Here is an 11,566-nt window from a genome sequence, read left to right on the forward strand (position 1 = left end):
ATGTAAGGGGGACATTCTTCCCACTGACCCCCAATGTAAGGGGGGCATTCTTCCCACTGACCCCCAATGTAAGGGGGGCATTCTTCCCACTGAACCCCAATGTAAGGGGGGGGGGGCATTCTTCCCACTGACCACCAATGTAAGGAGGGGCATTTTTCCCACTTATCCACAATGTAAGGGGGGCCTTCTTCCCACTAACCCCCAATGTAAGGGGGCATTCTTCCCACTGACCCCCAATGTAAGGGGGACATTCTTCCCACTGACCCCCAATGTAAGGGGGGCATTCTTCCCACTGACCCCCAATGTAAGGGGGGCATTCTTCCCACTGACCCCCAATGTAAGGGGGGCATTCTTCCCACTGACCCCCAATGTAAGGGGGGCCTTCTTCCCACTGACCCCCAATGTAAGGGGGGCCTTCTTCCCATTGACCCCCAATGTAAGGGGGGCCTTCTTCCCATTGACCCCCAATGTAAGGGGGGCATTCTTCCCACTGACCCCCAATGTAAGGGGGGCATTCTTCCCACTAATCCTCAATGTAAGGGGGGCCTTCTTCCCACTGACCCCCAATGTAAGGGGGGCATTCTTCCCACTGACCCCCAATGTAAGGGGGGCATTCTTCCCACTAACCCTCAATGTAAGGGGGGCCTTCTTCCCACTGACCACCAATGTAAGGGGGCATTCTTCCCACTAACCCCCAATGTAAATGGCCATTCTTTCCACTGACCACCAATGTAAGGGGGCATTCTTCCCACTGACCACCAATGTAAGGAGAAATCTTAACATTGACCAAAATCTAATGACCACCAATGTAAGTGGACATTCTTTCCACTGACCAACAATGTAGATAGACATTCTATCCACGACCACCATTGTAGATAGACATTCTTCCCACTGACCCTCAATGTAAGGGGGGCTTTCTTCCCACTGACTTCCAATGTAAGGGGGGCATTCTTCCCACTGACTTCCAATGTAAGGGGGGCATTCTTCCCACTGACTTCCAATGTAAGGGGGGCATTCTTCCCACTGACTTCCAATGTAAGGGGGGCATTCTTCCCACTGACTTCCAATGTAAGGGGGGCATTCTTCCCACTGACTTCCAATGTAAGGGGGGCATTCTTCCCACTGACTTCCAATGTAAGGAGGGCATTCTTCCCACTGACCACCAATGTAAAGGGGGCATTCTTCCCACTGACCCCCAATGTAAGGTGGGAATTCTTCCCCCTGACCACCAATGTAAGGAGCAATCTTAACACTGACCAAAATCTAATGACCACCAATGTAAGTGTACATTCTTTCCACTGACCACCAATGTAAGCGGACATTCTTTGCACTGACCACCAATGTAAGTGGACATTCTTTCCACTGACCACCAATGTAAAGTGGCATTATTTCCTCTGGTGAAAAATAAATGAAATGCAAAAAAAGTCCAAAATATGTCAAATACATAATTATTCAGAAGAGTCCATAGTGATGGAAAGTTCATAGTAAATAAAGGATAATAATCTTCATGTGTTTAATCAGATGAATTATCCACTCAATGAAATTCCAGGCTGTCCAAACAAGTGCAGCAAAAGTGTTATTATAGGATAGCGATCACTGGGACAGCTTTCAATTCCTCCAGTAGGTTTGCAGGATCGTTGAATAGGAAAACTGTATGGGTCCTTTCACACGGGGCGGATCAGTTCTGATCCGCCCCGTGGATATCCGTTTGCTCAGCGGGGATCACTCCGCCGATCCCCGCTGAGCAGGGAAATGACAGCTCCGTCTCTGCACACTGCGTGTCACAGCGCTGCTCTCCCCTATGGGAGATCGGATGACGACGGACCGCAGTGCCCGTCGTCACCCGATCCGATCCGCAGACGGATGGAAAAATAGCTTTTTCCTCTGTCACACTTTTTCGGATCGGAGCGGGTCGGATGTCAGCGGACATGTCACCGCTGACATCCGACGCTCCATAGAGCTCTATGGAGCACCCGTTCAGGTCCGCCTGAAAAACTGACAGGCGGGCCTGAACGGCACGTCAGTGTGAAAGAGGCCTATATTGTCTCCTTTAGCTTTACCATCACCTATGTACTAGTGCAAGACCAGTGTACCAGACTGGCAGAGCTCTTGCTGTATGTAGACTCACCATTGCAACTTTGTTCTTGCTAGAGACTTGCCAAACACATTTGCTATACATTGGAAACATTTTAACTAGAACTTGTGCTACAAGCGCTCTGCAAGTGTATAACTTGCCAGTGAAAATGTGCAGCCAGTTAACAGACTTACAATTCAACACTACCACAAATTTGTGTAAAGTTATCCTTGCTATCTGGGCTGGTGACTCGTTACCACACTGGCTGACCATTGGAGGTTGTTGTTATGCATGTTTCTTCTGTCTTTTGTGTGTATTACATAGTAGGTGAGTTTGAAAAAAGGCACAAGTCCATCAAGACCAACCTGTGTGTGTGATTATATGTCAGTATTACATTGTATATACCTGTATGTTGTGATCCTTCAGGTGTTTAATAGTTTTTTTAAATGATCGATGCTCCCCGCTGAGATCACCGTCTGTGGAAGAGAATTCCTCATCCTTACCGCTCTTACAGTAAAGAACCCTCTACGTAGTTTTAGGTTAAACCTCTTTTCTTCTAATTTTAGTGAATGGCCGGGTGTCTTTTTCAATTCTCTTTTGAGGAAAAGTTTCATCCCTATTGTGGGGTCACCAGTACGGTATTTGTACATTGAAATCATATCCCCTCTCAAGCGTCTCTTCTCCAGAGAGAATAAGTTCAGTGCTCGCAACCTTTCTTCATAACTAATATCCTCCAGACCCTTTATTAGCTTTGTTGCCCTATTCTGAATTCTCTCCAGTTCCAGTACATTCTTCCTAAAGACTGGTGCCCGGAACTGGACAGGATACTCCAGGTGCGGCTGGACCAGAGTCTTGTAGAGCGGGAGAATTAACGTTTTTATCTCTGGAGTTGATCCCCTTTTTAATGCATGCCAACATTCTGTTTTCTTTGTTGGCAGCAGCTTGGCCTTGCATGCCATTGCTAAGCCTGTCATCTACTAGGACCCCCAGGTCCTTATCCACCCTAGATTTCCCCAGAGGTTCTCCCCCCAGTGTATAGATTGCATTCATATTTTTTCCACCAAAACACATTATTTTACATTTTTCTACATTGAACCTCATTTGCCATGTAGTTGGCCACCCCATTAATTTGTTCAGATCTTCCTGCAAGGTTTCCACATCCTGCAGAGAAATATACTTGTGTCTTGTATTATAACAATACTTATTGATCTGGGAACTAATACTATGATCATATTTTTGTACAAAGTATTACTGTGAAGCCATCTATAAAGTAACGGATTGCTGATCACCTTCATTGATCATTGCAAATTCCCAGATAACAGTGTGCGCACCATCTCCCCTGGAATTGTCGGTCACTGGGCTCCCCTACCAGGACTGGAGATGACATCCACATAGTGTGGAGACACACAGAGCTCGGAGCCGACACACACACACACAGACGCATACAGACAGACACAGAAACACACACACAGACGCATACAGACAGACACAGAAACACACACACATACAGACAGACACAGAAACACACACACATACAGACAGACACAGAAACACACACACATACAGACAGAGACACAGAAACACACACACATACAGACAGACACAGAAACACACACACATACAGACAGAGACACAGAAACACACACACATACAGACAGACACAGAAACACACACACATACAGACAGACACAGAAACACACACACATACAGACAGACACAGAAACACACACACATACAGACAGAGACACAGAAACACACACACATACAGACAGACACAGAAACACACACACATACAGACAGACACAGAAACACACACACATACAGACAGACACAGAAACACACACACATACAGACAGACACAGAAACACACACACATACAGACAGACACAGAAACACACACACATACAGACAGACACAGAAACACACACACATACAGACAGACACAGAAACACACACACATACAGACAGAGACACAGAAACACACACACATACAGACAGACACAGAAACACACACACATACAGACAGACACAGAAACACACACACATACAGACAGACACAGAAACACACACACATACAGACAGACACAGAAACACACACACATACAGACAGACACAGAAACACACACACATACAGACAGACACAGAAACACACACACATACAGACAGACACAGAAACACACACACATACAGACAGACACAGAAACACACACACATACAGACAGACACAGAAACACACACATACAGACAGACACAGAAACACACACACATACAGACAAACACAGAAACACACACACAGACGCATACAGACAGAGACACAGAAACACACACACATACAGACAGACACAGAAACACACACACATACAGACAGAGACACACACACACACACACACACACACATATACAAACACACACACACAGACACACACAAACATACAAACACACACAGACACATACAAACAAACACACACACATACAGACAGACACTGACAAACACACATACAGACAGACAGACACACACACACACACACATATAGACAGAGACACAAACACACACATACAGACAGAGACACAAACACACACATACAGAGACACACACGCATACAGACACAGACACACACATACAGACAGACACACACACACATATATAGACAGAGACACAAACACACACATACAGACAGAGACACACACACATACAGACACAGACACACACATACAGACAGACACACACACACACACACACATATAGACAGAGACACAAACACACACATACAGACAGAGACACACACACATACAGACAGACACACACACACATATAGACAGAGACACAAACACACACATACAGACAGAGACACACACACATACAGACAGAGACACACACATATAGACAGAGACACAAACACACACATACAGACAGAGACACAAACACACACATACAGACAGAGACACACACACAGAGACACACACAAACACACATATATACAGACAGACACATACACACATATATACAGACAGACACACACACACACACACACACACACAGTCAGTGTTGATTGATGGCAGACCATCTACTGTACATTGCAGCATCCACACACCTCCTCCATGTCTGCTAGGCATGATGGCAGGCACATTTTGTCATCTCCCCATAACCTTGAGGTAGGTCGGTCAAGAGAAACAACCTACCTCACTCAGAAAGATGCACGACGTTCACCAATCTCTCTCTGCTCCCGGAGAGTCCGCCCAGTTTCAGCACGAACTGCGCATGACCTCAGCGTCACTGCTACGCCGGGTTGATGAATAGCGCGCTACGCACATAGTGTAGGTGTGGTGTGCGGCTGTCCGAGGTGCTGAACGTAGAGCTCGGCGCTATCTCTGTACAGGGCCAGCACAGCACACTGTCATTTGCATGATCAGCATCTGGAGATTACTCCTCCTTATCCTGCCTGTCATGTGTAGAGAAATGTATATTTATGTGAATAGTAAAGTGGAACTATATCCATGTGATAACAAATTGCTGCCAGTCAGGATCTGGATGCAGAAGAGACTGTGTAGGTCTGTTCTGCTTATTTGCCTGCCAGATAGGGGATGCTCTGCTTAGTGCATTTAATAGAAACCTATTTATTACACTGATCCTGAAGAGTCAGACAAATATGTCATTGGTGGCGGTGACAGATTACATTCTCAGCCTCAAACTGCACACAGATTTTTCAGCTCGCAGGACAATAATCTAAGCACCATCAGACTGAGCGATCATCAGTGAGGCAGATTAACTTTTCTTGCTGTCTGTGTCCCCAATAAAGCAGTGGTAAACCACCATTTTTTGTTTTTAAACTTGCAAGGCAAAGTTATAATGTGCTAGGGTGCATTGATTGGACAAGCTGCAATGATGTCACTTGCATGGAGCTGCTATTCACAGCACAGGGCTCTGAAGGTATGCCGATCTTACAGTGTGCATGCCCCAGTGACATCATGGCGGATTCACAAGTATCTCTTAAGCCATGCACATTTAGGAGATATTTACTGTACCTATATGTACTATAGGTAAGCCTTACTATAGACTTACTATAGGTAAAAATCACCCATGGGAGTTTACTCCCACTTTAAGGAGATTCACCTTCTCTATTTGTCCTGTTTACCATTTATCATTGAAATCATTGTCCCCAAAAAAATAATAGAGGGGAAATCATCCAATGGGGACACTAGTTCTGGTGACCAGGGAGTCTGCAAAGATTTCCCTTAATTTGCAGGGATTTCCTTTCACTTCCTGTTTGGCTATAGGACAGGAAATCAAGGGAAATCTCTGCAGTGGGACACAGATGGTGAAAAAAAAAAAATCTGACAGGGGCTTTAACATCCAAAATGAAAATGGAAAATTATACTTACCGTAATTTTCCTTTCCTGGTGCTCAGGCCCAGACTGGGACAAAAAATAGCCCCGGGCATTTTAGACTGAGTAGCCAACTTTTCCAGGGATGGGGGGGGGGGGGGGTCGTTAGACATTCGCAGGGGTGACTGGTGTCGGTCCTCCACACTGTAATGTGCAGGGACACTGTTATATAAAGGGAACTGCGCTATAAAGGGGCACTGCAATGATTACAGTGCAGTCCCCTTTATATTACAGTGTCTGTCTCCTATTGTGCCCACTCGGCCCAGTGACACTGACCTGCTCTTTTTCTGGTGGTGCGGTAAAGTGTGTCTCTCTCTGGTGGTGTGGGTACAGCGTGGCTCTCTCGCTGGTGGTACGGTACAGTGTGCGACTCTCTGGTGGTGCGGGTACAGCGTGGCTCTCTCTGGTGGTGCAGGTACAGTGTGGCTCTCTGGTGGTGCGGGTACAGCGTGGCTCTCTCTCTGGTGGTCCGGGTACAGTGTGACTCTCTGGTGGTGCGGGTACAGTGTGGCTCTCTCTCTGGTGGTGCGGTACAATGTGACTCTCTCTGGTGGTGCAGGTACAGCGTGGCTCTCTCTCTGGTGGTGCAGGTACAGCGTGGCTCTCTCTCTGGTGGTGCGGTACAATGTGACTCTCTGGTGGTGCAGGTACAGCGTGGCTCTCTCTTTGGTGGTGCGGTACAATTTGACTCTCTCTGGTGGTGCTGGGGCTATTGGTTCCCCAGCACAATCCTCTCTTTTGTTTTCCATGTCTCCTTTAGTAGCTGCTACAAGCACTCCTCAGCTTGTTTCCTGGTTTTCTCTTTCCCGGTCTGCTCTATGGCCAGTCCGGGCCTGCTGGTGCCTATCCATGGCAGCATAGAGATGACAGAGCTCCGCCTTGACTCCTCCCTCAGGACTAGCGAATAGCATAAATGAAAGACATAGTCCCTCCCCCAACATTCTACGTAACATAGAATACCGAGGGCGGGAGCTTATGCTGCCATGGATAGGCACCAGGAAAGGAAAATGACAGTAAGTATGATACAATTTTCAGTTTTCCTATTGCCTCCATGGCAGCATACAGATAAATAACTAGCTGACATGGGTTGGGTAATGCCAGTAATAAGTATTTTAATTAGAAAAGGACATTGCAGTCTGAACTGCCCTCCTTCTGAACTCTACAGTCGTGAGAGCCCCCGGATCAATATATATGGTAGTGCCTTAGAAATGTGAGAAGACCAGGTGGCGGCCCTGCAAACCGTCTCCAAAGAAACATTAGCCATTGCAGCCCAGGAAATTGAGACTGACCTCATAGAATCAACATTCACTCAGGACAGAGGCTCCATATTCTTTGCCCTGTAGGCCTTCTGAATCAACTTTACAACCCTGATGGAAGATTCTTTATCGCTGTATTTACCGAATAGTCTCTCAGAATTTATGAAGGATCTGGTGGCTTCTAAGTAGGCCCTGAGCACTGTAGAGATGTCCATCTCGTGACAGGTCTCTGAATCTGCATCTAAAAACACTGGTAATGCCCAGGATTCCAACAGGTGGCTTGGAGTAGCGACCTTAGGTGTGAACCCCCGAAGGGGTTGAAGTTCCACTCTGTCTGGGAAAAAGCAGATATGGTCGTCACCTATCCCTAAAGAGTGAAGCTCCGAAATTCTTTTGCCGGATGTAATGGCCAAAAGGAAAGCCATCTTCAACGTTAGATTCCATATCGCTACCTGTTCCACTGGAAACAGATTGTCAGACAGAACTTCAAGGACTATGGACAGATCCCACTTAGGAAATTAGTTTAAAAGTGTAAATGATAGGTTATGGCGCTAAACCCAAAATATTGTATACCTGGTGTATTATAGTCTGTCTGTGACAAGGAAATAAAACTGGTTTGTATGGTGATCTATGTACAAAACATATTATTGTGTGGCAAAAACTGTAATGCAGTGCTGAAATATTAGTTAAATATGAATTAAAAAGTGATAGTAATTAATGTGTTAAACATGTGCTAACACAGATAGGAAATGAGTGTCTGACAGGTGGGCTAATCTTTAACACTCCTCTGAGAAAAGTGACCACCAAAGGATCCTCTGCCCATTTTTTATTTGTTGTGGCAGAAATTGCTGCTACCTGCACCTTGAGGGAGCTCAGACCAAGTTCTAGATCAAGACCTGCCTGAAATCCCAGAATATTGGATGAAGAGGGGAGGGTTGGATTAAAGTCATTCCCGACAGCAAATACCAGATCCTTGTATATACTGCATTTGTTGCAGACTTTATGGCTCTTAGAAAGGTGGATATGACCCCAGGGGAACAACCTAGGGTCTCTGACCTTCACCTCTTAACTTCCAGATTCAAAGTTCCAACTTCTAAAGGGTTTGAATGAGTTAGTCTGCCCCAGACAGAAGTTGAGGAAAAGGAGGGATCCTGATTGGAGAGCTCACACTGAGGCGCATAGCTAGAGGGAACCAGGGTCTCTTCAGCCAATACAGTAGAACTGCCACCATTTAGACTGACTCTCTGAGGAGCCTAGTTTTTGAGGAGGAAAGGCATTTGCCGTGGTGAACCTCCAGGGGCATGACAGGGCACCCACTGCCTCTGCTAGTGGATGTGGGAGGTGAGGAAAGAGCCTGGCTAGTTTGGCATTCTCCGTAGTGGCAAACAGGTCCACCTGAGGTGGATCCCAAATGCTGGCAATCTGATGAAAGATATGGGAATGAAAGCTGCTGTTGACAGAACACAGGGGTCCAGGCAATGGGAGGCCTAGACCGGAAAATAAAACCTTAGCAGTGGCGTAACTAGAACCTTCAGGGTCCTGATGCAAGAAACCATGAAGGACCCCCCCTGAACCCCAGCCAGGGCCCTTCCCTCCGAGTCCGGGGGTGGAACTCCAGGGCGTGGTCACAGGTATGCCCTTTGTGAGCCCTGTAGTTCCACCACTGGTATCAGTAGTTTATTTTTATTTTTAGGTGCCCCATTGGGGGACTGTCCCTAGGCAGGATGGGGTCCCCGTCCCCAGAAGAGATGAGGTCCTTTTCTCCAGGGCAGATGAAGTTACTGCCCCCAGGTGAGAAGGGGTCCCTGTCCCCAGGGGAGGTGGGGGGGTATGTAATGGTGTGTGGGGGATGGGGTCCTCTCACTCACCATGACCAAGGGGGGGCTGGCAGACAAGCCTGCAGTGTCCTCCGGGGAGCCGGCTCTCATAGGGCTGCACTGCATCTGTGTGCTTAAAGTTTGTTTACCAGGGAGAAGTATGCAGTGCAGTGTGGGACGGACTCGGGGTGGGCGGGACTCTGGCTGGGGAGAACAGACATCGGACTGAGCGGCAATGCATGGAGCAGGAGAGGGGTACTCTGAGGAGCCGGCTGAGGACACAGGTCATGCGGGTAATGCACAACTAAAGAGCAGCCATATGTAGAGGGGGCTGCATGGGCCCCCTGCATCACAGGGCCCGGTTGCGGTCGCAACTGCTGCACCCCCTATAGTTGCGCCCCTGAACCTTAGTCTGGCCCCTATCGGGAGTGTATTGGCTAACCTGGTGTCAAAAGGACTGACCCTTGTGGAGTAGTAAGAGTCTTATTCTTGCTGGTGTTCAAAAGGGATGCCTGAGTGCCCTTCCAAGGTCTTCTGTTGTCTCTGAACTGCTTTGACTGCCTGAAGTCCCTTGTGTTTGACTGATGGAATCTAGACGAATAAACCCTGGATTTTTGCACCCATCTGTCCTGGGGGAGCATGCCAGATTTACCCCCTGTCACCCTGAAGATAGCTTTATCCAACTTGTCTCTGAACAGTGCCTTCCCATCAAATGGGATTTTGCACCAGTTCTACTTCAGAGCTAGGTCAGCCATCTAGGGTTTCAGCCACAAGGCCCTCTTCGCCATAATTTTTTTTTAACAAGAGACCTCTTCACCATAACTTAATGCAGCATGGATCTTGCTGAGCAAAATCTGCCGACAATCTAAGTTCATCTAAGGCCTTGATTATGTAGTCTCTGGGGACATCCTGGCGTAAAGCCGTTTTGATATTTTCTGTCCAGGCTCTGATGGCATTCGACACAGAAGTAAGAGCAATAGCTGGCTTACAATCTAGGTCGATCTGCCTGTCTAGTGGATCCTTGAAGGAAGTGGAGTCTTCCATCGGGAGAGTAATATTCTTTGCGAGGCGTACAACCACTGCATCTACTACCGGCATAGAGTTTAGTGACTGTGTTTCAGACTCTGGCAAAGGATATAGCTTATTAAGCTGGTTTGAAGAAGCATTGAGGTCAGTGTGAAACGCATGCATCACCTCTTGGGTTCAGACACTGTCTTTGTTGGCTGTTTATTGCTATTTTTTTAAATAAAATCGTTGGAAGGTTCCTGTGGTGTGCAGCTGTTCTTTTCTTCCTGCTTGGATGAAAGGCTGAACCAGGGTATAACTGAACCTAGAAGGCTTTGATTCCTCTGAAGAGTCCTCTGAGGGGTCTTTGGGTAATGAATCCCTAGCCAGCTGGTCTGAAGGAGGCAGAGGGGTACTGACTGCTGAGGGACCGGGAACATTGGGTTCCCTATCCTGTGCTTGGGACGTTTGTGGGACTGACTGAGCGGGAACTAGGGCCACTAACTCAGAGAAGAAGTCCTTTATCGTCCGCTTAAGAAGATCCACAACCTGCTGACTCTCCAGCTCGCGGTTGGTTGCATGGTCCCTGAAACAGTCCTTGCAGACTAACTTGTCTGGAAGTGGTGTAGCTCCACAAACCCCAGCATTTCTTCCTTGCATAAGTTTGCGGAGAGGGAGAACGGTACTGTCTTTGGGATCTTGACCTCTCTGTTGACCTATGGCGTGAGGAATGGGAGCTGGGGTCCGGGCTGTGATCATACCGATGTATTGAGGATTTTATGGACTTCTTGGAGTGGGCAGGGCTGTGATAAAAAGGAAGCCACGTTAATCCAGTAAGCTCACTCTTTTTTTTTTATATATATACTCACATACAGTTGGCCTTATATCTATTGGAAGTGGGAGGATCTTGATTACGAGATTCATGGCGGATTTGGGCAGGAGGATCAGCTGTGGAAATATAGCGCGAGAGAGAAAAAACCCACAATACTTGGAAAAGCTTGACTTTGTACACCTATATATATATATATATA

The 11,566-nt window shown here is 47.0% G+C and overlaps 1 protein-coding gene across 1 annotated transcript in view; it reads right to left on the reverse strand.

Annotated features, from left to right (window-relative positions):
- The window catches only part of RUFY2 (RUN and FYVE domain containing 2), a 58,789-nt gene extending 53,423 nt beyond the window's left edge, over window positions 1-5,366 (reverse strand). Inside the window, exon 1 of the mRNA XM_077454276.1 lies at window positions 5,255-5,366. The gene's annotated coding sequence lies outside the window, so the exon portion shown is untranslated. The remainder of the gene's footprint in view (window positions 1-5,254) is intronic.
- Between the last annotated feature and the right edge of the window lie 6,200 nt (window positions 5,367-11,566).

This window comes from Lithobates pipiens, unplaced genomic scaffold (genome assembly GCF_037356315.1).
Source record: "Lithobates pipiens isolate NorthernLeopardFrog02 unplaced genomic scaffold, aLitPip1_a1.2 Scaffold_25, whole genome shotgun sequence".
In the NCBI taxonomy this organism is placed as follows: domain Eukaryota; kingdom Metazoa; phylum Chordata; class Amphibia; order Anura; family Ranidae; genus Lithobates; species Lithobates pipiens.